Here is a 27,254-nt window from a genome sequence, read left to right as displayed (position 1 = left end):
GCGTGTGACAGTGGGGCAGACTCAAGTAGTTAGATAAGATATTAATAAGAAAGATATTAATAAGAAAGAGAAGTCATTTCCAGGTTCCTGGAATTCCAGAAACAATGGTCAGTTCAGTTCAGTTCAGTCACTCAGTTGTGTCTTTGCAGCCCCATGAATCACAGCACGCCAGGCCTCCCTGTCCATCACCAACTCCCGGAGTTCACTCAGACTCACGTCCATCGAGTCCGTGATGCCATCCAGCCATCTCATCCTCTGTTGTCCCCTTCTCCTCCTGCCCCCAATCACTCCCAGCATCAGAGTCTTTTCCAATGAGTCAACTCTTCGCATGAGGTGGCCAAAGTACTGGAGTTTCAGCTTCAGCATCATTCCTTCCAAAAGAAATCCCAGGGCTGATCTCCTTCAGAAGGGACTGGTTGGATCTCCTTGCAGTCCAAGGGACTCCCAAGAGTCTTCTCCAACACCACAGTTCAAAAGCATCCATTCTTCGGCGCTCAGCCTTCTTCACAGAAACAATGATAACCAATCCCTATTCCACCCCCCATCCCTCTGACACTATCAAAAGGAGAACTGTACACAAAGTGGGTGGCTTATAAATACCAACAAATAAATGCTAAGACATGTATTCTTAACATGGTTTTTTTCTTGGTTATTTAGTTAGTTAGTTAGTTTTAATTGAAGGATAATTGATTTACAATATTGTTGTAAATTTGTGTTGGTTTCTGCCGAACATGAAATGAATCAACCGTAGGTATACCTATGCCTGCTCCCTCTTGAACCTCCCCGCTACCTACCTCCCCATCCCATTTCTCTAGGTTATTACAGAGCCCCAATTTGAGTTCCCTGAGCCACACGGTGAATTCCCATTAGCTATCTATTATATATATCTTAACAAGTTTTTGAGTTGTTATTCTTCCTTTCAGAAAAATCTATGCTCCTTGTTAGCAGAAGTTTAGGTGCTAAGTCCTCATAAACTAAGGTGATTTCTCATACAACACAGTAGAAATATAAGTTTATAGCCAGTAGGCAAGTGATAACGGAAAGTCAAACCCCATCTTAAATGGAGGGGAGGACTCATAGGATGGGATTTGACTCAGTTAATTATCTACCTACTAGCCACAAATCCTGAGCCAGTTACTTAACGTTCTGTGTCTCAGTTACCTTTATCTGAAAAAAACAAGATAACATCTCTTTTGCAAGATGGTTGTTGGGTTTAGAGATAGTGTGGGTAAAGCATGCAATGGTACAGAAAAATGCTAAAAAATTATATACCTTAACATTACTCCATTGAACAAAATTAGTCCAACTCCCTCCCCTCCAGCTTCTTTCCATCATGGATGAAGCACTCAGCTAAGCTGTATAGGACTCTGAGCTCAGAAGACGCCACAGTAATTAACAAAGCTCAAAATTCTCTTGGCTCTATTTCATCCGGCCTTCCTGAAAGGAAAAAGATGAAACACAATGACAAGCATTCAGAAACTGGCAGAAACTGAACACACTAAAATTCTCCCAGATACTGCTTGAATCTCTGCTTTCTTAGAAGCTTCCCTGATCAAGTTTGTACTCAACCTGGAGTTACACTCACCCACCTCTGGGCTAGGGCTACCCACAAGGCCTCTTTGTAAGTGACTCTATATGCAACAGGAATTATCTTTAAGAGCTTGTATTTTTCCATTAATAACTGTTCACAAATCAGTTACCCCAAATCAATGGAACCCATCGAAGGATGAGAAGAATCATATCTCTTTCTTTCATTTACATCATTATCATCCTCACAGCAAGATTTTTCATCTCTCTCTAATTTTTCCAGTTCCAACAGATCTTGAAAGGGTTGAAGTGAAACGATAGGAAAAGTACACATGTTCCAACACCAGTCGAACAGACATTAACAGAAGGGGTGGAAATGTGGAGGCACAGGCACACACATAAAATACAATTTTTTTTTTCCATTTGTGCATTTAACTAGCTCTCTGAGTTGCTGTTTCAGAGCCAGGCACATTCTAAGTCCAGCGAGAAACAAAGAGTCCCACTTTCTGGAAATGAACTTGGACAAAGTTTCGCAAAGCAAGGCCAACACAGTGTGGCCAAAGGTCTGGTGAGCCATAAAGCAGAGGAAATAGCAGTTTCTTCTTTGGATTCATGCAAAAACCATTTCCTCTCGGTCCTTCTAACCATTCATGGTCTGAAAACGTGATGCAACTGACCCCATGAGCCACCCCACTCCCATGGCCTCACCCCCAGTCCAGGGCCAAACTGACACAGAAATCAGATCCAAAGTGAACTCAAGGAGGTGGTCTCTACTCTAACCAAAGGGGAAGGGAGGCATTGCAAGTGCTCTCTCTGTGTCAGCACTATAAAAATGTCGGACTGACCCATGAAAGATGGAGATGGAGGCTCAGGCTGCCATGAGGAGCCATGCCTGGCTCGGAGCAATAACTCATTCGCACGGTATTATGAAAATGGTTTTATTGCAGTGGGTTACTTTTCCCCCTCTGCAAAAATTACTGCTTATCAGCGTCACAGAAATCAAGCTAAAAACTCCCCCCCTTTTCTCTCTTCTAATACAATCCCTCCCTCTGGCCAGGGACTTAATAAAATGGAACATTTCATTATTCCGGTTTGCATACCTCTTTTGAAGCTGAAGCTGTCATCTCGAGTGAGTGCTCGGAAGTGGCCGGTGTTGGGCTAATTTGATTGGCCCTTGCATTTGCTCAGACACCATCTGAAAGCTTGAGGGGACTGTGAGGCCTCCAGGCCTCTTGCTGGACTGGATTTGGGAGTTGCCAAGGGAAGGAAGTAATTCAAAAGCAGTACTCTCTGATTCCTTCAAAGTACAGTTTGGATACGGCTCTTTCACGAGCTATTAACTGCCTGTCAGATGCCTTAAGAGGAGAAAACAGAACCAGGTGTATTGAGAATTCATATATTCACAAATAGCTCAGCCCAGAGAGGCCTCTTTTCTCTTAAGGCTCAGTTGTCTGGGCAAGAGGAAGAACCAGACTGAAATGATCACCTCCAACCAGTGGTTTCCAGGAAGACCTCACACTGTATTCAGACGACTGAGCCTCACTGGATTAACAGACCCAGCTGGAATCCTCAGTCAATACGTCTATGCAGAGTGTGAAATCTCGGGAGGCATGCAGAATCTAGGGCTTTCCTGTTGGCTCAGATGGTAAAGAATCTGCCTGCAGTGCAGGAGACCTGGGTTCGATCCTTAAGTTGGGAAGATCCCCTGGAGAAGGAAATGGCAACCTACTCCTGTATTCTTGCCTGGAAAATTCCATGGATGGAGGAACCTGGCAGCCTACAGCCCATGGGGTCACAAAGATTTGAACATGACTGAGCAACTAACACTTTCACTTTTCACATGCAGAATCTTAGGCTCCACCTCAGATTTACAGAAGTGGAATCTGCATTTTACCAGATCTCTAGGTCATTGGTAAGCATAACAAAGTTTGAGAAGCAATGGCTTATACCACAGAAGCAATGTAGATGGACCCACTCTGACTGCCCACATTATTCACCTAGTTGCTGTTGTTGTTCAGTTGTGTCCAACTCTTGAGAGCCAATGGAGTGTCACCCACCAGGCTCCTCGGTCCATGGGATGTCCCAGGCAAGAATACTGGAGTGGGTTGCCATTTCCTTTTCCAATTCAGCTAGTATCCAGTTATTAACAGTACTCTGTGGGCAAGTCACCATATTACACACTACTGCAGTCACAACAACTGGGAAGCCATGGTCCCAGCCTTTGGTGAGTTCCGTGTCTGGGTGGACCACCTACAAGGATAGTGAGTGTCTACAAGGCATTAGGCAGCCTAAGAAAGAGACGTGACACACCCACAGACTCTAAGTGCTGGGCATCAGACCCACCAGCACATCTGCTGCCCTGTGTAGTATGTGGTCCCCATGAAGGCAACCTGATGTTCTGCCTGCAGCCTCTCCAAGTCTCCACAATCCTGTCTGCTCAAACCCAGCAGTTCAAATAGGCATAGAGCTGACTCCAATTCGTCTACCTTTGAGAGGGCTTTGACATTGCCCCTCCCAGCAGTTCAGCCCTCTGCAAGTTTCTCTAAAGCACTCCTACCACGCAAATTCAGGTAGTTAACAAAATGAGACCCTCGTAACATGGCAGCTTATTTGTCCCAGTTATGTTTTGAGGCAAAGACATTTAGACCTTATTATGAGTTCCCCCCACATCTCCCAGCATGGATGCAGTCAGGAGGGACACTGTGGCTCATTATGGTTAATGAGTTGCAAGCAGATATGATGCATGTCACTGCTAGAGTGAAGCATTGAAGAGCTGGCATGCCAGGCCCTTCCCATGCTTTCATAACCAAAATGGAAGATGTGTTCCAGATATCAACAGAGGCAAGCAACCTAGTTCTCTAGGGAAAGAGCTTCCTGAAGAGCTAAGAACTGAAGCACAAGTAGAATTTTCATAAGGAAGAAATGAGTATATACTAAGCCACTGAGAGCTGGGAATTGTTTGTTACCACAGCATTACCTAACCTATCCTGACTTATACATCTTTGAGTTATCTTTTTTGTTTTGCATATGAGCTTCACATGAAGTATTTAACTTGATTGCTGCCTAAAGTATGGCAAGATGTGACTGAATATAGCAAGGGCTTTTCTTCAGGTTTTCTCAAGTAAATGCCAGATTTTTCTTAAAATAATGATTAAAAAATAGAATGAGATTTGCCATCTTTAAATGATGTTTTGTTTCATTGGCAGTTTTCCTTTGAATTACTTCCCTGTCCCATCTTCAAATTTGAGAAGGCTGTTGGCTTTTATGGTAAACAAATGTGGTCTCTACTAGATTCAATAATTTGATCAGAAATAGCGAATGAAAGCAGACATTTGAACAGATCAATAACCACATATTGGGGGACAGTGGTTTTCTAAACCATGTTACAGGCTGCCTGCCCCAGTGGAGAAATGCCCTAAATATTCTTTTTCCCATCAACTGCATAGACATTACACTACAGCAGTAAGCTTCTTTTCCTGGAGATAACAACTCACCCTAGGCTTTCTCTTCTTCCAAATACATTGATCAACTCTTGATAAGAATTGCAAGTTGAAAAGCTATTTAATGTTGTAGGAATATGCACAAGCTTATATTGTGACTTTAAATAAATGTAAACAATATTTAAACCATCTGCTCCAGAATCAAGCTATCCACCAGCCAAAAGTCTTTTTTGAAGGAATGAGCTTTTCATTTTCCCCTTTTAACTAGCATTTAAAATGAAAAAAGTCCACGCCCATATGAGATACTCTAATAAAAATCACCAGGTATTAGCATTCTGGCTTCAAGTGCCAAGAATCCAGGGTAATTCTGATTTAGTACTGAAATTCTGTCCTGCATTAGCCTGTTGTAAATGGTGATGGGAAAAGCTCATATTGCTTGGTAGGTCAGAATGCCCACTGTTAGGAAGATCTTTCAAATAATGGATCATTTGAGTTATAATATCTGAGCAGGGTTATATAATCTGGAGAGAGGGAAGTTCTGCATAACCCATTGGTGACTCCATTCAGGAGTCAGGCTTCAAAGAGGTGTTTTGTTGTTTCCTGCTTGAAAATCTATAACCAGATGATTTTAAAAATCTTAAAGCCAAAAAAAAAAAAAAAGAAAAAAACCTGTTGAAGTAACAGAACTTAAGGGAAAAGGGAAAATATTTAATCATAGAAAATGTGAGTGAAGACATCTTAAGGAAACAGAAATGGGGAAAAAAAAAAAAAAGAGAGAGAGATACAGAAGAAGGAGAAAAACAAGACTAGGAAAAAAGAGGGAAATGTTCAAAGAAAGAAATCTATAGAGAGAGAGAGATTGAGAATAATGTTAAATATACCCCCAAGATACTCTGCCCTGGGAACAGGGATTGGGTTTTCTGCTTTGTGCATTTCTCACTCCTCTAAAACACAGAGCAGCACTGAGGACTTGCTGCCCTGGACTGACAGACAACATAAATTGAACTAATGATCTTTGTTCCATGCTTGGTTCATGGGATCATAAACCAGTCTAGTTGAGGCGAGGAAATTTTGGATTGAATCATGAGTTTCACAACCAACACCGAACAAAATCCCACAGAAGAATCATGGAGCTAAATGAAATCCATCGGCCATTTACAAGGGCTTAGCACTTCCCTGGAGTCCTTTACAGCTATAAAGATCTGTACGATATAAAAAGAAGTTCTTCCATGGTATTCCAGACAGTTAGCTATGCGACTACTGATGGAAGCATACAAACTAAGTATAAGCAGAAAATAGGATCATTGCAGAGCTCTAACTAATAACAGTCAGGGATGGCTTCTGAGCTATTACTCCAGTACAACCCAGAATATCTGGTGACATATTGGCCTGTAACATCCGCTTACAGTGGGCAAGGGCCAACATCACACATCCCGAGAAAGTCCATATGGGTGCTCAGAGGCTAACTGTCTCAAGGTCACCCATCCTCAATTAAGTTTCTTTTCAGTATACATCAACTCAGGTGCGGGACTTGTCTCCTTTCCCTGGATGGACAGGAAGCACATACAGAACACACACAGCCACCCTCACCAGGGAGGTCCACACAAAGCAAGTTTTACTGAAGAGTTCTTGAAGATGGATGGCATTAGAAAAAGCGAGAGCAAGCAACGTAATTATAAATCCAGAATACGTCATCAATTCAGTGTTTAAAATTCTGTCAGCCTTTCTATTGCAGTTCCCCTGCTCCTGTCCTTACTTCCCTCTTGCCCCCAAGAAACAAATTTTCCATCTTCCTAAGCACTCCCATTTTTTTCTGTTCTCTCCTTCCAGAAACTTCCCTGAGATCTCTCTTTTCAACGTCCAATGACATACCATATCATCATATGAAAAAAGTCAGTTCTTTTCTGAAGAACTGAATTTTTTAGTGCCAATTGTTAATAATTTTCTTGTAATGATGTATATCATTTAAAAGCACTGGATATACAATTGAATTTATATTTACAAAATATAGATAGACTGAGAAATAGAAAACAAAGGGTTTTATGGTTACCAAAGGGGGAAGGGGAAGTAGGAAGGTTAAATTAGGAGTTTGGAATCAACAGATACAACTACTACATGTAAAATAGATAAAAAATAAGGATCTAATATATAGCACAGGGTCCTATAGTCAATATCTTATAATAACCTATGATGGAAAAGAATCTGAAAAAGAATAGATATATTCAGTTATAGATATATAATTACTTTGCTATACTTTGGAAACAATATATTATAAATCAACTACACCTCAGTATAAAAAAAAAGAAAGTAACTAGGGCAGCAATCCTATTACTATATTAAAAGAAAAAAATATGAGCATTTAAGCTGACTTTCTTGTAAGAATTACATTGATTATGGACTGCATACGAAATTACTCTATTAAGTCTTTCTTTTTGTGTTTTATTTTCATTACTTATAAATTTTATTAGATGTAAGTGTGCATGATCACAGCTAATAAAATGTAGAGGTAAAGCAATCTAATGTTTTAAATTAGAAAAACACTTCAGTAAAAAATATAGGTGAAACAAATGCCGCAAAAACTTGATAATTGTTGAATCTGGGAAATATGTGATTCATTGTTCTAGTCTCTCTACTTCTGTCTTCATTTGAATGATATCCAAATAAAAATTTTATGAAAGAAAAAAAAAAACACTGGAGAGATCACTTAGAAAATATCTCCCTCATTCATGGCCTTAGATTCATTCAGCATTGTGTTTTCTAACAAGCTGTTGTTGGCAGTCACATGTTCATTAAGCCTTCTCTAAGTGAGGATGTTTATAGCTCTGTCTACATCAATATCTGAATCTGTATCTATATCTCTAATTATGCCTATATCATAAACTTGCCTGCCAACAAATTCCAAACAAGCAGCAAAGCATCGTGTGCCTGGAGGTTCAGGAAAGAGGAAATGAAGAGGGAAGAGGCATAGGGGAGAATGAGGAGGTGGGGAGGGAGAGAAGAGGAAAAGCCATCACCATCAAAGACAGGGGGAAGGACATCAGTGAAAATCCGCCTCTTTCACAAACTCCCACAGGCCAGTCCTGAACACAGTCCCCAGGGAATCTGCCAGAAATCCCTTTGCCCAGCAGACTCATCCTTGGCAACAGTTCCAGCCCCTCCCTCCTGACAGACCAGGTGGATTCGGCAGCCCTGGGGACAGGAAGCCCCACATCCCCAGCCCGGCCTGCCCCTCCCCCACAGCCTTCCCTTTGCTTGTCTGGGGACTCGGGCAGACAACCGACTGTTCCAGGAGAGGGAAACAATTAGGGAGAGGGGCCCCCTCCCTCCTGGCCTCTAGCTGCCCAGCCAGCATGATTAGCATAATTACAATATGTTCCTCCAGCACTGGGATGAAAACTTGTGTGAGAGCAGGACGTGTTAACACACACAAACCCGCCAAACAACAGTTAGGCTTTGTAATTAGCTAAACAGTTCCTCTTTGAGAGCTTTCCTGGGATATTCCTAGGAAGCCCCAGGCTCCAGGCAGCTCCTTTAGGACAAAAGGCAGTAATAGGAACTCGGTAGTCCCTGCTTGAAAATAGGGGGTTGAGTACCCCCCACCCCACTGCCAGCCCCCTCCAAAGAGGTAGCATTTGCCATTTTGAAATGAAGGTGACATCTCCAGATCTTTCCAGTAGGCATTAAGGAAACACCTCTTCACTCTTCAACTATCCTTTCTGAGCTGGTCTTAGGGAGTCCAAACTTTTCAGAGGCTCAATTTCTTCATCATCAAAGAAGGAAAAATAATCCATGCCTGTTGTAATAATTAGGTAACCGCTGTGTGTGTATGTTTAGTTGTTAAGTTGTGCCTAACTCTTTTGTGATCCCATGGACTGTAACCCACCAGGCTCCTCCGTCCATGGGATTTACCGGGCATGAGTACTGGAGTGGGTTGCCATTTCCTCCTCCAGGGAATATTCCAGACCAGGGATCAAACTCACATCTCCCATGTCTCCTGCACTGGCAGGCGGATTCATTACCACTGAGCCACTTTAGAAGGCCCTAGATAACCACTGGGAAATCTCTAAATAGCAAAAATGCTAAATAAAGATCAGGTGGCAATAATAGTCTAAAAGTATTTATCTGGATTTGAATTACAGAAGTCATCCAATATCTGAAGACATATTTCTGCCCTCTTGTCCCAGAATTAGACTTTCAGGATTTCCCTCTGGGAACACTGACCCGTAACCCTTTGCCATAGTTAGCACATTAACACAGTAATAATAGAATTATTCAGGTTCCCTGTAGCGTGTTTTCCTACCTTTTTCCTGCCATGGCATACATAGAAAATGGTATTTGTAATAGTCCAAAAATGGTGCTCATGCCAACCCAGGTCCCATCCTGCCACCTCCAAGGCCTGATGGGTTCAATATTTCCACATCCACCCAACACATCCATGAGGCCCAAATGTTTCCCTCTGTATTGCTGGGAAGCTCTCCTCCATGTCATTGGTGTTATTCTGATCATTGAATTGTCGGCTGGTTGTTTTGTTTTTTAACAGCCTGTGGTGGTCCAAAGCAATTGCCCTCAGCTTTGACTATCATAAGAATCACTAGGAAAATTTTTGTGAACACCAATGCCTGGGCATCACCCCCAAGAAATTCTGGTTTAATTGGTCAGGGTGGGACCTGGGCATTAGGTGAGCCTGACAAGCAGCCAAGGTTGAGAACCAGTGCTCTAAGCTGTGCCTCAAGTTTCAAAGTACAGTCAAAGCATGCAGGGAACTTATTAAAATGCAGATTCTGATTCAGCAAGTCTGACAGAGAGGTGGGCCTGAGATACTGCATTTTCAGGAAACTGTTAGGTTATTGATGTTGTGATCCACACGGCATACTTTGGGTAGCCTCGTCTTAAAAAATAAATCTCAGATTTCAGCATGCCTCCCAATCACCAGGAAGGCCTTGCTGAAACAAACTGCCAAGCCCACCCGAGAATTTTTGATCCAGCGGGTCTAGTGCGGGGCCTGATCATTGCATTTTCATCCCAAAATCATGAGTACAGGTTACCTTTAGAGGTGGACCAACCTGAGAGCCTGAAAAGGCCTAGGTGCACCCCTCCTGGGGGAGGGGGCTTCCTTTCTCCCTGTGTTGGGAAGGCCCAGAGGAACTCTTCAAGCACTCAGTTTCTAGCCACGCTGACCTCTCTAGTGACAGTCCACTGGCTCTCAACAAAGCCAACATTCTTTTCTGGAGAGATGAAAAGGGCTCAGCCCATCTTTAGGGTACAGAGAATCTCATTCCATCCCACCACCCAGGAGCCCTATCCTGGGAATCAGAAATCCATGGGTTCCACCTCCTTTCGTATTCCCATGAGTTTCAACATAAAAAAATAAAAAGAATGGAGCCAAAGTAGGTAAGAGGAGAGACTCAGGAAAAACAATACACCCAAAGTGGCTTGGAAATGGCTCTTGGTGCCTCCCAGATTTACCAGACCTCCTCTAATGGGCTGCTGGTAATTGACCATAATGACTACCCCCTAGCCAGTTTACATCATTGGATCTGGACAGCTCCCAGATAACAAACTCCAAATGGGAAGCTCAATCGCTATCAACCCAGTGAAAGAGGCCTGCAGCACATGTGTAATCCATGTGAGCGATTTCCCACTCCCAGATGCCCCGGCTGTTAACACTGCAGCCGGAAAGCCAGGTCAGGATGGGGAACACTGGGGCTTCATCACATGATAATCATTCGATAGGACATCCTGCCCAGCCCTGGGGCAAGCTCATCAGGATCAGTGCTGCCCTGTGTTTGCTGGCAGCCTCCATGGGGCTTCCTTTGTAGGTCAGTTGATAAAGAATCTGCCTACAAGGCAGGAGGAAAGTGAAAGTGAATTTGCTCAGTCGTGTCTGACTCTTTGCGATCCCATGAACTGTAGCCTACCATGCTCCTATTTCCATGGGATTTTTCCAGGCAAGAGTACTGGAGTGGGCTGCCATTTCCTTCTCCAGGGGATCTTCCTGACCCAGGGATTGAACCCGGGTCTCCTGCATTGGAGGCAAATGCTTTACCATCTGGGCCACCAGGGAAGCCACAATGCAGGAGACCCAGGTTCTATTCCTGGATCAGGAAGATCCCTGGAAAAAGAAATGGCAACCCACTCCAGTATTCTTGCCTGGAGAATCCCATGGACAGAGGAGCCTGGCAGTCTACAGTCCTTGAGGTCACAAGAGTCGGACAAGACTTAGCAACCAAACCACCACCACCACCATGTGCATCACAGGACCCACTGACAGCAGGAATTTGGTTGTGTGTTAATCACAGAGTAATTAAGCAGGGTAAAGGCAGGATCTAGTTTCAGTGAAACCTTCCAGGGGACCCACATCACATTTCAGTTCCCAAGAGTTGGGGTCCTTTGCCTTTTTCCTCTTGGTCTTGGAATCAGAAAACCCCTGAGTAGAGAGCCGTGGGTCCCAGGCTATATGATCCAGCCCTCACACTTCCCTTCAGTGGACCCTTGACTCTGCAATCACAAAGCAAAAATTCCCCCCAACAACCAACAAGAGGAGGGATGAAACCTGGCAAACCTAGAATAGACCTAGGATTTCAGCCAGATGGATTCTTATTCCCATACTGGCTCCAGGACTTCACTAGTTTTAATCTGTGAACAAATACCTTAACTATTCTCAGTTTTCTAAACTGTGAAATGATAGGAAGAACACCTACGGTAATGTTGTAGAATTTAAAGACAAATATGCATAAATCACTGGAAACACATAATTATAGCTTTCGGCTACTTTTATTAGTAGTGTTAACTATTCTCATTTCCAACCTCTCTCCCTCACTTCCTCCAAGGCTCTATGATGTTCTTGAAGAGTCACCAATGAGATTATTCTCTTGAAGGAGATCATAGACACAAATGGTAAGTTCCAAATATATCAGATTTCAATCAAGAATTTAGCAACTCAAAGAGCAACTCAATCAAGCATTTAGCAACTCAATTCAGTTTCATTACCAGCTTTAATGTGTCCCTCTCTGCCTAAGCTAGTTTTGGAATTTAAAGGAACATCAGTTAACCCACTGTCTCAATCAAGAGTTTAAATACAAAGATCTCTGCTTTCTCAGCCCCCAAACTGGGAACAACAGCAAGAGAGGGGCTCACAGAAGTGGGAGCAGGATTCTCCAGCACAAGAACCTTGGGCTTAAAACAATTTTCCCACTCAAGAAATGTGGCCAATTCTGATAGGATTCACTAGAACCAATCAACCAGCAAGTGTTTCTTGAGTGGGAGCAGTGAAGGGATATGAAAGATCAGCTCACATGAACTCAAGATGCGACTAAGCTAGAGAAAATCACACAGCTGAGAATCCCAGGCCACATACAGATGGGATTCAAGTTCTATGGATGGGTGGGCTTGACTGGCAGCACCCACCATAGGACATAAGGAAGCGGTTTGTGGGGAGACATTTTTCAGGTGATCGTGCTCAGGGTGGAGTGGTGTGGTGTGAAGGGAATGTTGAGAGAGAGGGCAACCAAGCAGAGAGCCCGCTAGGAGCTTCCTGCAAAGGAGAAACACCCCTTAGAGTTAGTCACTGCGCATGTAAACATTTGGAGCCAATGTTGTTGATAGTTGGAATTCCCTTGATGGCCATGGAATGGAGTGGACGAGGTGGAAGTGAGGGCTCAGTACACAAAGAAAGGATAGTGATTGCAATCTAATAGATGTCTAGGAAATCTTGCCCTGAATACTTCTTTCCAAAGAGGCTTCATAGCTCCCCTGGTAGCTCAGGAGTAAAAAAAATCTGCCTGCCAATGCAGGAGACATGAGTTCAATCCCTGATCTGGGAAGATCCCACATGCCTCAGAGCAATGAAGCCTGTGTGCCACAACTATTGAACCCATGCTCTAGAGCCCGGGAACACTCATGCCACAACTACTGAAATTCACACACTCTGGAGCCCATGCTCCCCAGCAAGCAATGAGAAGCCTGTGCACCAAGACTAAGGAAAAGCCCATGCAGCTACAAAGACTGAACAAAACCAAAAATAATTAATTAATTAAAAAACAGAGACTTCAGCCAATGGGAGAACCCAGTAAAGTCCTGCTCAGCTTTGCTCATGTTTTTCCCATACCATCAGGACATCTCTATTTTAGAAAGACTCACTATTTAGCATTGCCAGAGTTACCAAATAAAAGTAGGAATAATTTGTATTCATTTTTTTATCTGAAATTCAAATGTAACGAGATGTTCTGTATTTTATCTGGCAACCTGAGAAATGCTTCTCTAGAATTTGAGAGTTAATTCTGTTCTATGAAAGAGCTTTTTCCTCCAAATCATGGGTAAACCTCATTCTTATTCTATAGTCTTAAAGTACCAAGGAGTACCACTTCATGGACCACAGCCTTGTCATGAAGAAGGGGTTTGCAAAACTCAATGAAGCTCTGAGCCATGCCATGCAAGCCCATCCATGACAGACAGGTCATAGTGAAGAGTTCTGATAAAATATGGTCCACTGGAGAAGGAAATGGCAACCCACTCCAGTATTCTTGCTTGGAGAATCCCATGGACAGTATGAAAAGACAAAAAGATATGATACCAGAAGATGAGTCCTCCAGGTCAGAAGTTGCCCAAAATATGCCACTGGAGAATAGCAGAGGCCAATTACTAATAGCTCCAGAAAGAATGAAGTGGCTTGGCCAAATGGGAAATGACACTCAGTTGTGGATGTGTCTGGTGGTGAAAGTAAAGTCCAGTGCTGTAAAGAACAATATTACATAGGAACCTGAAATGTTAGGTCCATGAATCAAGGTAAATTAGATGTGGTCAAGCAGGCGATGGCAAGACTGAACATCAACATCTTAGCAATCAGTGAAATAAAATGGACAGGAATGGGCAAATTTAATTCAGATAACCATTATATCGACTATCATGGGCAGGAATCCCTTAAAAGAGATAGAGTAGCCCTCATAGTCAACAAAAGAGTCCTAAATGCAGTACTTGGGTGCAACCTCAAAAACAACAGAAGGATCTAAATTTGTTTCCAAGGCAAACTATTTAACATCGCAGTAATCCAAGTCTATGCACAACCACTGATGCTGAAGAAGCTGTAGTTGACTAGTTCTATGAAGACCTACAACACCTTTTGGAATTAATACCAAAAAAATATGTCCTTTTCATCATAGAGTATTGGAATGCAAAAGTAGGAAGTCAAGATATTCAGAATAACAGGCAAGTTTGGCCTTCAAGGACAAAATGAAGCAGGGAAAAGGCTAACAAAGACAAGACAACATGCTGGTCATAGCAAACACCTTTTCCCCACAACCCAAGAGACAATTCTACACATGGACATTGCCAGATTGTCAATACCACAAGCAGATTGCTTATACTGTTTGCAGCCAAAGATAGAGAAGCTCTATACAATCAGCAAAAACAAGATCTGAAGGTAACTGTGGCTGAGATCATGAGCTCCTTATTGCAAAATTCAGGCTTAAATTGAAGAAAGTAGAGAAAAACATTAGGTCCTTCAGATATGATTATTCAGTGGAGGTGATGAACAGATTCAAGGGATTAGATCTGCTAGACAGTGTGTGAAGAACTGTGGATGGAGGTTTGTGACATTTACAGGAGGCAGTGACCAAAACTATCCCAAAGGGGAAAAAAATGCAAAAAGGCAAAGTGGTTGTCTGAGGAAGCTTTATAAATAGCTGAGGAAAGAAGAGAAGCAGGAATGCAAGGGAGAAAGAAAGATATGTCCAACTGAATGAAGAGTTCTAGAGAATAGCAAGAAGGGATAAGAAGTCCTTCTTAAATGAACAATGCAAAGAAATAGAGAGAAAAAATAGAGTGGAAAATACTAGAGATCTCGTCAAGAAAATTGGAGATATCAAGGGAACATTTCATGTAAGAATGGGCATGGTAAAGGACAGAAAGAGTAAGGACCTAACAGAAGCAGACAAGATTAGGAAGAGGTGGCAAGAATATACAGAAGAACTATACAAGAAAAGTCTTAATGACCCAGATAACCACAATGGTGTGATCACTTACCTAGAGCTGGACATCCTGGAGTATAAAGTCAAGTGGGCCTTAGAAAGCGTTACTATGAGCAAAGCATGTGGAGGTGACACAATTCCAGCTGAGCTATTTAAAATCCTAAAAGATGATGCTGTTAAAGTGCTACACAACATGTCAACAAATTGAAAAACTCAGCTGTGGCCTCAAGACTGGAAAAAATCAGTTTTCATTGCAATTTGGAAGAAGGGCAATGCCAAAGAATGTTCATACAACTGCATTCATTTCACGTCTGGCAGGGTTATGCTCCAAATCCTTCAAGTTAGAAGGATGAACCAAGAACTTTGCACATGAACCAAGAACTTCCTGTTCAAGCTGGGTTTAGAAAAGGCAAAGGAAACAGAGATCATATGCCAACATTCATTGGATCATGGAGAAAGCAAGGAAATTCCAGAAAAACATCTACTTCTGCTTCATTGATTGTGTGGATCAGAACAAACTATGGAAAATTCTTAAAGAGATGGAAATACCAGACCACCCTACCTATCTCCTAATAAAATTGTATTAGGGTCAAGAAGCAACAGTTAGAACCCAACATGAAACAAGAGACTGGTTCCAAGTTGGTAAAGGAATATAACAAGGCTGTATATTATCAACCTACTTATTTAACTTATATGCAGAGTACATTATACGAGATGCTAGGCTGGATAAATCACAAACTGGAATCATGATTGCTGTGAGAAAGAGCAACAACCCCAGATATGTAGATGATACCACTCTAATGGCAGAAAGTAAAGAAGAACTAAAGAGCCTCTTGATAAGGGTGAAAAAGGAGAATGAAAAAGCTGGCTTGAAATGATATTAAAAAATGAAGTCATGACATCCAGTCCCATCACTTCTTGGCAAATAGAAGGGAAAAAAGTGGAAGCAGTGACAGATTTTATTTTTATTTTACAAAATAAGTGTGGATAGTGATGATAGCCATGAAATGAAAAGATGCTTGCTCCTTGGAAGGAAAGCAATGACAAATTTAGACAGTGAATTAAAAAGCATGGACATCACTTTGCCGAGGAAGGTCCGTATAGTCAAAGCTTAAGTTTTTCCAATAGTCACGTACAGATGTGAGAGGCGGACCATAAAGAAGGCTGAGCACTGAAGAATTCATGCTTTCTAACTGTGATGCTGGAGAAGACTCTTGAGAGTTCCTTGGACTGCAAGAGGATCAAACCAGTCAATTCTAAAGGAAATCAACCCTGGATATTCATTGGAAGGACTGATGCTAAAGCTGAAGCTCCAAACTTTGGCCACCTGATGAGAAGAACTGACTTATTTGGAAAAGACTCTGATGCTCAGAAAGATGGAATAGGAGAAGGAGGTGGCATAGGATGAGATGGTTAAACGGCATCACTGACTCAATGGTCATGAGTTTGAGCAAACTTTGGGTGATAATGGAGGACAGAGGAACCTTGCATGTTACAGTTCATGGGATCACAACAAGTTGGACACAACTTAGCAACTGAACAACAACAAACACAAAGAATTAACCATCAGCCTCCGTGTCAATGCTCCTTCTTTATCCAGAGCTGGCCTTACCTCAGGCCTTACAACTGGAAAAGTCTGCTTTCTTGGCAATCTATTGGCTAGCCCTCAGGGCATAGTTGTTGGAAGGGTTTTTTTCCTAAGTGCAATGATATTTATAGATCCTTACCCTTCGCTAATATCACAGCCAATGAAAGTCGCCATATTGCCAAAGCATGAAACTGGACAAACAGAAAGCATCAGGGAGAGAGCAATGCCATAAGCCAATCAAGCAGCTCTTCTTCCTGTACCCTGCTGTGCCAAGGGAACCTTGATGGTTGGTGGCAAGTCTGCTAAACATGAGCAGGAAAAGTGAGGCCAGACAGGGATTTACGGCCATTTGGAGAACTCCGGTGCCATTTGAACAAATTTTCACTTGAAACAAGATTTTTTTAACTGTCCTGCTATGTATCTACTGCTCTCACATTCCAGGGAAAGCAAATCCATGCTCCAGTTGACCCCACCATGTATTATCAAGGGAAGCTAATTTTTGCACTTGCTCTGCATGCCAGTTTAGGGTTGGAAACATGCTGGCTGTAAACGAAGCCAGCAATATCAGCTGCCATGTGAGCCCACAGATTCTGAGACTAGTACCTGTGTTCCTTGTCCAACTACACACACAAACACACACCCCACATAGGCATCCAAGTTTTGGATTTTTCTATCACATGTGGAGGGCTCTCTGATGAATGCAATGAATAGCACATAAAAGATAAGGAAGAGAGGCATGTGTTTCTTTCCAGCATGATCCCTAACACTCTTATCTTTGTTAATGCTGTTGCTCAGTCACTCAGTCATGTCCGACATGTTGAGACCCCAAGGACCACAGCACTCCAGGCTTCCCTGTCCTTCACCATCTCCCAGAGCTTGCTCAAACTCATGTCCATTGAGTCAGTGATGCCATCCAACCATCTCATCCTCTGTCATCCCCTTCTCCTCTTGCCCTCTATGTTTCCCAGCATCAGAGTCTTTGCCAATGAGTCAGCTCTTCACATCAGGTGGCAAAAGTACTGGAGCTTCAGCTTCAACATCAGTCCTTCCAATGATTATTCAGGGTTGATTTCCTTTGGGATTGACTGGTTTGATCCTCTTGCAGTCCAAGGGACTCTCAAGAGTCTTCTCTAACACCACAGTTCAAAACCATCAATTCTTTAGCGCTCACCTTTCTTTATAGTCCAATTCTCACATCCGTACGTGACTGATGGAAAAACCTTAGTTTTGACTATACGGAACTTTGTCAACAAAGTAATATCTCTGCTTTTTAGTACGCTGTCCAGGTTTGTTATAGCTTTTCTTCCAATAACCAAGTGTCTTTTAATTTCACGCCTGCAGGTACCAGCTGCAATGATTTTAGAGGCCAAGAAAATGAAGTCTCTCACTGTTTCCACTGTTTCCCCATTTATTTGCCATGAAATGATGGGACCAGATGCCATGATCTTAGTGTTTTGAATGTTGAGTTTTAAGCCAGCTTTTTCACTCTCTTCTTTCACTTTCATCAAGAGGTTCTTTAGTTCCTCTTCACTTTCTGCCATAAGGGTGGTGTCATCTGCATATCTGAGGTTATTGATATTTACCCTAGCAATCTTGATTCTAGTTTGGGCTTCATCCAGCCTGGCATTTTGCATGATGTACTCTGTATAGAAGTTAAATAATCTCAGTGACAATATACAGCTTTGACATACCCCCTTTCTCAATTTGAAACCAGTCCATTTTTCCGTGGTCAGTTCTAACTGTTGCTTCTTGTTCTGCATACATTTCTCAGGAGGCAGGTAAGCTGGTCTGGTATTCTCATCTCATTAAGAATTTTCCATAGTTTGTTGTGATCCACGCAATCAAAGGCTTTAGTATAGTCAATGAGGCAGAAGTAGATGTTTTTCTGTAGTTCCCTTGCTTTTTCTATGAATCAGTGGGTGTTGGCAATTTGATCTCTGGTTCCTCTGCCTTTTCTAAGTCCAGCTTGTACATCTGGAAGTTATTGGTTCAAGTACTGTTGAAGCCTAACTTGGAGGATTTGGGGCATGACCTTTCACATGCTAGCATGTGAAATGAGTGCAATTGTGTGGTAGTTTGAACATTCTTTGGCATTTTTCTCATTTCCACTCTTATCTTTGCTGCTAAGTCGTTTCAGTGGTGTCGGATTCTGTGCAACCCCATAGACGGCAGCCCACCAGGCTCCCCCATCCCTGAGATTCTCCAGGCAAGAACACTGGAGTGGGTTGCCATTTCCTTCTCCAATGCATGAAAGTGAAAATGAAGTCCCTCAGTCATGTCCAACTCTTCACAACCCCATGGACTGCAGCCCACCAGGCTCCTCCATCCATGGGATTTTCCAGGCAAGAGTACTGGAGTGGGGGTGCCATCACCTTCTCCAATTCTAATCTTTACCACATCCCTTTTTCAGCCAGATCCTAGCAGCAGCCCTATTCCCTCTAACCTGATCTTGATAAGGTTTGATAGTGTCAAAATCCTGTTCTTTGAAATTCATCATCCCCTAATTTCCACTTCAGCCTCCTTATTCTTTCCTCCACATCTCTCCTTTTCTTCATCACATGTGTGCATGCTAAGTCACTTCAGCTGTGCCTGACTCTTTGCAACCCTACAGACTATAGCCCACCTGGTTCCTCTGTCTGTGAGACTCTCCAGGCAAAAATACTGGAGTGGGTTTCTATACCCTCTTCCAGGGGATCCTCTTGACCCAGGGATCAAACCCATATCTCTTTCATCTCCTGCACTGGCAGGCAGCTTCTTTACCACTAGCGCCACTTGGGAGGCATGGCCCTCATCATTGTTCTTCCAGAATACATAGAAATAAATGGCTTCCCTAATGCAAATAAGATGCAAAATACAATCTTCTATATGAATAAAACTTGAGAATACCATTGAATAACCCTAAAACACCTAAATATGTAAAATAAACCTTCTAAAGAAGACCTGTAATTAGAATGATGAGAGTTCTTACTTATCTACTAACTCAATTAAACTCCATTTACAAAAAAACTCCAGTAGGGATTTTTCTAAAATTTGATAACATAGTATTAAAGTTCATCTGAAAAAATAAATGTGTGAAAATTCAAAATAGAAAGGGTATCTGAGGATGACTTAGTCTTACCAGATATTAAAATGTATTCAAAAGCTAGTTATTAAAGCAGTATAAAATCAATGCTTAAATAGGCAGATGATTGGAACAGAGTAAAGATTCCAGAAATAAATCTGAACATATGTGGCAATTTATGATAAAGAAGGCGTTCCAAATTATAAGAAGTTTTAAGAAAAAAACACAAAAATTAATAGAAGTTTGAACAGAAAGTTCACAGTTTTAGTTTCAGTTCAGTCACTCCGTTGTGTCCGACTCTTTGTGACCCCATGAACCGCAGCACGCCAGGCCTCCCTGTCCATCACCAACTCCCGGAGTCCACCCAAACCCATGTCCATTCAGTCGGTGATCCCTTCCAACCATCGCATCCTCTGTCATCCCCTTCTCCTCCTGCCCTCAATCTTTCCCAGCATCAGTCTTTTCAAATGAGTCAGTTCTTCACATCAGGTGGCCAAAGTATTGGAGTTTCAGCTTCAGCATCATTCCTTCCAATGAACACCCAGGACTGATCTCCTTTACGATGGACTGGATGGATCTCCTTGCAGTCCAAGGGACTCTCAAGAGTCTCCTCCAACACCACAGTTCAAAAGCATCAATTCTTCAGCACTCAGCTTTCTTTATAGTCCAACTCTCACATCCATACATGACTATTGGAAAAAGCATAGCCTTGACAAGACAGACCTTTGTGGACAAAGTAATGTCTCTGCTTTTTAACACGCTTTCTAGGTTGGTCATAACTTTCCTTCCAAGGAGTAAGTGTCTTTTCATTTCATGGCTGCAGTCACCATCTGCAGTGATTTTGGAGCCCCCCAAAATAAAGTCAGCCACTGTTTCCACTGTTTCCCCATCTATTTCCCATGAAGTGATGGGACCGCATGCCATGATCTTCGTTTTCTGAATGTGGAGCTTTAAGCCAACTTTTTCACTCTCCTCTTTCACTTTCATCAAGAGGCTCTTTAGTTCTTCTTCACTTTCTGCCATAAGGCTGGTGTCATCTGCATATCTGAGGTTATTGATATGTCTCCTGGCAATCTTGATTCCAGCTTGTGCTTCTTCCAGCGTTTCTCATGATGTACTCTGCATAGAAGTTAAATAAGCAGGGTGACACTGTACAACCTTGATGTACCCCTTTTCCTGTTTGGAACCAGTCTGTTGTTTCATGTCCAGTTCTAACTGTTGCTTTCTGACCTGCATATAGGTTTCTCAAGAGACAGGTCAGGTGGTCTGGTATTCTCATCTCTTTCAGAATTTTCCATAGTTTATTGTGATCCACACAGTCAAAGGCTTTGGCATAGTCAATAAAGCAGAAATAGATGTTTTTCTGGAACTCTCTTGCTTTTTCCATGATCCAGCAGATGTTGACAATTTGATCTCTGGTTCCTCTGCCTTTTCTAAAACCAGCTTGAACATCAGGAAGTTCACGGTTCACGTATTGCTGAAGCCTGGCTTGGAGAATTTTAAGTATCACTTTACTAGCGTTGAGATGAGTGCAATTGTGTGGTAGTTAGAGCATTTTTTGGCATTGCCTTTCTTTGGGATTGGAATGAAAGGTCACAGATAAACAATAAAATATGAAAATATAACCAACTCTTTTCTTATGAAACAAATACAGATTAAAACAATTAGATGCCATTTTCCATCTCCAAAAATAATTTAAAACTTGAAAAATACTCAGCATTTATAAAGTGACAAGGAATTTGTAGTGAAGCATATAACTCAGTACAACAATTTTAGGAGGCAATTTGTTAATGCCTATCAAAATTTTCAATGTTAACCACAGAACTAGTAATTCCATGTTTAAGGATGGGTCCTATGAAAAATAGAGCTTCCACAATTATATACATGTATATACAAGAAGGTTCACTGAAACATATTGTAACACAATGAATTACTAACACAACCTAAAATGGGTATCATAGGTTAAGGAAATTATGAGGTCATACCATACAACTGGCAATACAAAGGGGGTCATTCCTTCACTCTTGTTGGGTGGGGGGAATCAAGCCATGTGGCATTTGAACCTGTGACCTGTACAGTGGGATCGCAGAGTCCCAACCACTGTGTGGGATATGAACCTGTGCCCTGTGCAGTAGGATCATGGAGTCCTAACCACTGGACCACTGGGAAATTCCCAGAATGGGGTCATTCTAAATACACAGACATGGTATGATAATCACTCAGTGTGAGCATACCACGTGAATTCCAGAAATAGAAAGACAAATAACATATGATATCACTTATATGTGGAATCTAAACTACGACACAAATGAATCTATCTACAAAACAGAAACAGACTCACGGGACAGAGAACAGACTTGTGGTTGCCAAGAAGAGCAGTGGGGGAGGGATGAACTGGGAGTTTGGTGTTCGGTTCAGTTCAGTTTAGTTGCTCAGTCATGTCCGACTCTGTGCGACCCCATAGACGGCAGCCCACCAGGCTGCCCCGTCCCTGGGATTCTCCAGGCAAGAACACTGGAGTGAGTTGCCATTTCCTTCTCCAATGCATGAAAGGGAAAAGTCAAAGTGAAGTCACTCAATTGTGTCCGACTGTCAGCGACCCCATGGACTGCAGCCTACCAGGCTCCTCCGTTTATGGGATTTTCCAGGCAAGAGTACTGCAGTGGGTTGCCATTGCCTTCTCCGATCACCATGTTAGTGCATATAAACTACTACATATATAATGGATGGACAACAAGGTCCTGAAATAAACTATAATAGAAAAGAATATATGTATGTGTGTGTATGTCTGTGTATTACTGAGTCACTTTGCTGTACAGCAGAAATCAACACATTGTAAATCATTATATTTCAATTCTTAAAAACTGATAAAAATACACAGATGTGGAAAGATGCCCAAAATATATTGTAATGTGAAAACCACGTTACAGAGCAATTTACATAAGATGGCCCTATTTGTGTACAATATTAAGTGTGCATACATATATGCATGTGTGTTTAGTCGCTCAGTGATGTCCGACTGACTCTTTGCGACCCCATGGACTATAGCCCGGCAGGCTCTGTGCATGGGATTTTCCAGGCAAGAATAATGGAGTGGGTTGCCATGCCCTCCTCCAGAGGATCTTCCCAACCCAGAGACCAAACCCAGGTCTCCCACACTGCAGGCTGATTCTTTACCATCTGAGCCACCAGGGAAGCATACATATATGCTTATACACAAAAAGATACCATGTACACAAGATATCCAAGAGGCTGTGGAAAATGGAATGGTTTCATATCCCACACAGTGGTTGGGACTCTGCGATCCCACTGTACAGGTCACAGGTTCAAATGCCACATGGCTTGATTCCCCCCACCCAACAAGAGTGAAGGAATGACCCCCTTCGTATTGCCAGTTGTATGGTATGACCTCATAATTTCCTTAACCTATGATACCCATTTTAGGTTGTGTTAGTAATTCATTGTGTTACAATATGTTTCAGTGAACCTTCTTGTATATACATGTATATAATTGTGGAAGTTCTATTTTTTCATAGGACCCATCCTTATACTAGTTCTGTGGTTAACATTGAAAATTTTGATAGGCATCTTTAACTGGAAGATAAACTTTTGCTTTATATTCTTCTCTATGGTGTTTATTTTTGCTTTTTTACTACAAGTTCGTAGTACTCTCTGGAACAAGAGAAAAGAAACAGTGTCATTCTAATTAAATAGATAGTCCCTAAGGTTCTGACCATAGACATCTCAAGTACAAGGTAACCCAACATCAGTAAAATCAAATTGATGACAGAAAAGTAGGATTTTGCAATTCTTCAACTGAAAGAAATTTAGGGGGAACATCAAGTTCTACCCTTCACTTTCAATATAAGAAAATTGAGGTCCCACAACAAATTCAGGGTAGACCTGGGACAAGACTAGTTTTCTAAATTCTCTGTCCTTATATGAGGTCAGGGCCTTATATGGCATTCAGGGCCCCAAATCTCCCAGAGTAGAACATGAATAGTATGCTCTGGGGTTCTACACTGACGAGACGAGGCTCTCTATGGTGGCCAGTAGCCAGCCCAGTCTCTCCTCCCAATTTTTCCCACATCACAACCATCATTGTGAAGCACTACTATGTTTCTTTCTGCAAGACATTCCAGGCTCCATAATACCTCCTTTCCTGAGCTCTTGTGGTTTCTTCCATTTCAAGCCTTATCCACTTTGCAAGTCAGAAACACCTGGGAAGATATAAAAGCCCCTTGCAAGCAGGTTACACTCAGAAATTCTATTAAATCAGAATCTCTGAGGGTGGGCAACAGGCTCAGGAGTTTTTAAGCTACCACAGTGATTTCATTGTGCAGCCAGCGTTTGAGCACTGTCCAACTTCCTTTGCCAGGCAATGCCCATTAGGTCCTTAAAGACCCTTTCCGGATAGCCTCCCTCATCTGATCTTGACCCCATTCATCCTGTACATATATGCATTGTGTACATAAAGCATATATTGGCTTTTCCACGTGGAACTGAGAATAATTTAAGCTCCTGGGGGACAATCGTAACATCTTTCTCTTCTTTGAGCTGCTGGTGTTGATCGTGGTGATGTACGGCAGATGCACAATCAACATGTGTGAAACTGAATTCCCTCTCACGGCTCCCTTGAGTTCATCTTCATATGGTCTCCATATCCGTCCCCACCTTTTTAAATCCAGTACCATGTCATCATCTCTACCTGGCCTACTACCATAACCTTTGAACAAGGCTTGCTTTCTCTACTGTTTCTCCTCTCCACTCAGTTTTTCCCATAATCTTGCCATATGCTAGTACAGATCATGTCAATTTTGCTAAAACTTACAAAGAATCAAATTCAGGTTCACTAGGTCCTCCAAATCCATCCAGAACATTTTTCTTTTAGCTAAATAATCTGAACCTTGGAAATTAGGGGAAAAGATGATTGACTTTTCAAAGCCGTTTTGGAGCATAGTGATAAAAGTCTGCTTTGGGGTCATCCAATGTTCTAAAAAAATGTAAAGTTTTTTTCGTCTTACATTTTACCATTGATTCTGGCCCAGATTCTATAGGAAAAAAGCAAAAGTTAAAACTGTAGAGAAGAATATAAAGCAAAAGTTTCTCTTCTAGAATCCTATATTCAATAGAATATCCTGTATTCTATATAATTGGGTGAATGTGTATAAAATTGGCAACCTACAAATGATTTTTTTTGATCCAGTATAATAGCATGAATACTGTCTGATAGAAAAAATAGTTCCACCAGTTATGGCTTTATTGCTCTGCAAAATATTAACCAGATTCATATCCAACTGTACAGTCTCCTTTCAGCTTTCCTTCTTTTATCGATTATACATGCTTTGATCTCTCCAATTCTTCTTTGAACCAATTTCCCGCTCCACTGGTCCCCTAATTAATGAGTCTTTGACATGGGCTCACCATATATTTGTATGAGAATTTTCTTTAAATTTTTTAAAAAGTTTTATCTTTGATATTTCAGATCAGAAGCTCAGTCTCACTACACGCTTGCCAGTGCAGATGTGTACCTAGAAGCCTTTGCTCTTGTCAATGACACTAACCAAAAATCCCTACTTGACCCAATGTCTTTCCAAATCTTATCCTCTAAGGCTCTTCCTGCAGTCCCCCTGTGTGATGGCGCTCTTGGTCTCTCCATCTAATTGATTCTGTCTTCTGTGTTCTCCCTGCGGCTGGCTCATCTCCATTCCTGCTGCGGCAGCTCCCGTCCTGCATTCTACCAACTCCCTTGCATCTTTCTCCTACCACAGCATCCCACTCGATGCCTCACCAATAAATGTTCACTGACTATTTGTTTAATTGGGAATAATCAGTCTTAAGCAACCCAAGATTTCAACACTTGGCCTTGGCCAACATCTAAGCAAGCCAATAGAGGATGGTTGGGGTGTTTCCAAACTTCTTTTCAAAACCACAAAAGATGATTGAAATTGAACAGGCATTTATGGAGCACCTTCTAGGTGCCAAAAGCAAAGATGAATAAGACATGGAACTAGGTTATCCTCTCAGGAGTCACTGAGCTTGCTTTCCAAGCCTTCTGTGTTCTGTTTAAAAAGAAGCATTAAATCCTAAATGAGTTACTGAGAGCTGCCCAGTCTAAGTTTACCAAGTGTTTTCCTTGGCATGCGGTGTCTTCCTGAGATGGAGGCACTGGCAGCCACAACAGTTCTCGGCCAACTGTGGCCCCCAACTTCCCTGGGGTAGTTTGGCTCATGGTGGAAGGTAGCAGCTGTCCAGGCCGGGGGATGAAGGCCAGTCAGGAGCCTGGGGACAGGATCTGGGCTAAGCCCAGTCTCAGCCTGGGGGTTCCTTCTGTGGAATTCTTTAGTACCCTTGTATTCCCAGAGTTTTCTGTACACCCCAAGCCCAACTCCAAGTTTTCCTCAACTGTGCCGAAAGGTAAAACTCAAGAGTCAACACCCTATCCAGCTGCATCAAAGGGATGAGCTGGAGACTTCCTCAGTCTCCCACCAACGTTGCAAAACAGCTCTCTACTTGCTGCTCCAGGCTTCAAAGGGATATTATGTTTTAATGAGCTGCTGTATAATTCATCAGCCCTCACCCTTCCCAGTCAAAATTACTGACGGAAATAAGCAAACACCCCAAATTTGCTATTTCCCTTTCCCAATGCCAACAGTGAGGAAATGTTCCCATGTAAATCAAAGCTGGGTGTGGAAGGGTTCTGGGCTCCATCAAGTCTGCTCTCCAACCTCATAATTCAGACTCACTGCAGAGACCTCAGCTCCTCCAGGGGGATGTCAGAGGTCACGAACCCTGCCCTCATCCATTCACATCTACTGTGCAGAGGCACGGCTGTTGGTGCTGTCTGCCTGGACAGGCTGAGGCCATTTTATTCATCTAAATTCCTGGGACCCAGCCACACAAACAAGCGAGGAACACAGGATGCCAGCAGCTTTTAATCTCAGTTCTGCCCTGGGCTGTGCTACATTGGGCAAGTTATTTGTCTCTCTGGGACTCAGCTTTTCCATCTGTAATAATAATAACAACAATGATAAACTCTTTCTTGAGTGGCAAGATAACTAAGAGTGAGTGCTCTGGAATCAAACAGCTTCACCTGAATCATGAGACCAGGATTCCAAGGGTGCTTGGATTCCAGACTGCATCCTACCATGATGTCGCAATGTAATAGCACTCACTAGACAAACTCATTTCAGATTACAGTCTATGAGGCTTGAAGAGGTACCCAAATCCATTCAATCCTTACCAGCCATCTTGAACTAAAATTGGCCTCCAAATCTCTAGTTAACAAAAGTAGCTGGTTGCTGCTTCCAGAGATATGCATGTTCCTCTCACCTTTCTTTTGATCAGGGCTTCCCTGGTGGCTCAGACTGGAAAGAATCTGCCTGCAATGCAGGAGACCCAGGTTCAATCCCTGGGTCAGGAAGATCTCCCAGAGAAGTGAATGGCAACTCACTCCAGTGTTCTTGCCTAGAGAATTCCATGGATGACTGAATGACTAACGCTTTCATTTCTTCATCTTTCCCTATTCTGCTTTCCAGTCTTACCTACGTAGCTGCTACCTCCTTGACTCAGAAGAAATCGGGTGAGGAGTTGCCCAGGACCAATTTCAAGAACAAAAACCAAGCCTCAGAAGGACACTTTGCGCTTTCCCAATGGTGTCCCTGCTTTGAACC

At 42.4% G+C, this 27,254-nt stretch overlaps 1 long non-coding RNA gene across 4 annotated transcripts in view; it reads right to left on the bottom strand.

Moving 5' to 3' along the window:
- The window catches only part of LOC132659577 (uncharacterized), a 90,118-nt gene that overhangs the window by 18,959 nt on the left and 43,905 nt on the right, over positions 1 to 27,254 (bottom strand). For all 4 annotated transcript variants that reach the window (XR_009600141.1, XR_009600138.1, XR_009600140.1 and 1 more), the window contains exons 4-5: positions 2,628 to 2,882; positions 1,273 to 1,437 (exon numbers count right to left, since the gene is read on the bottom strand). This is a non-coding gene — a long non-coding RNA (uncharacterized LOC132659577). The remainder of the gene's footprint in view (positions 1 to 1,272; positions 1,438 to 2,627; positions 2,883 to 27,254) is intronic.

Source organism: Ovis aries, chromosome 3, assembly GCF_016772045.2.
Source record: "Ovis aries strain OAR_USU_Benz2616 breed Rambouillet chromosome 3, ARS-UI_Ramb_v3.0, whole genome shotgun sequence".
NCBI classification, from domain to species: Eukaryota; Metazoa; Chordata; class Mammalia; order Artiodactyla; family Bovidae; genus Ovis; species Ovis aries.
The sequence above is the reverse complement of the archived record's forward strand: the minus strand, read 5'-3'. Positions and strand labels throughout refer to the sequence as shown.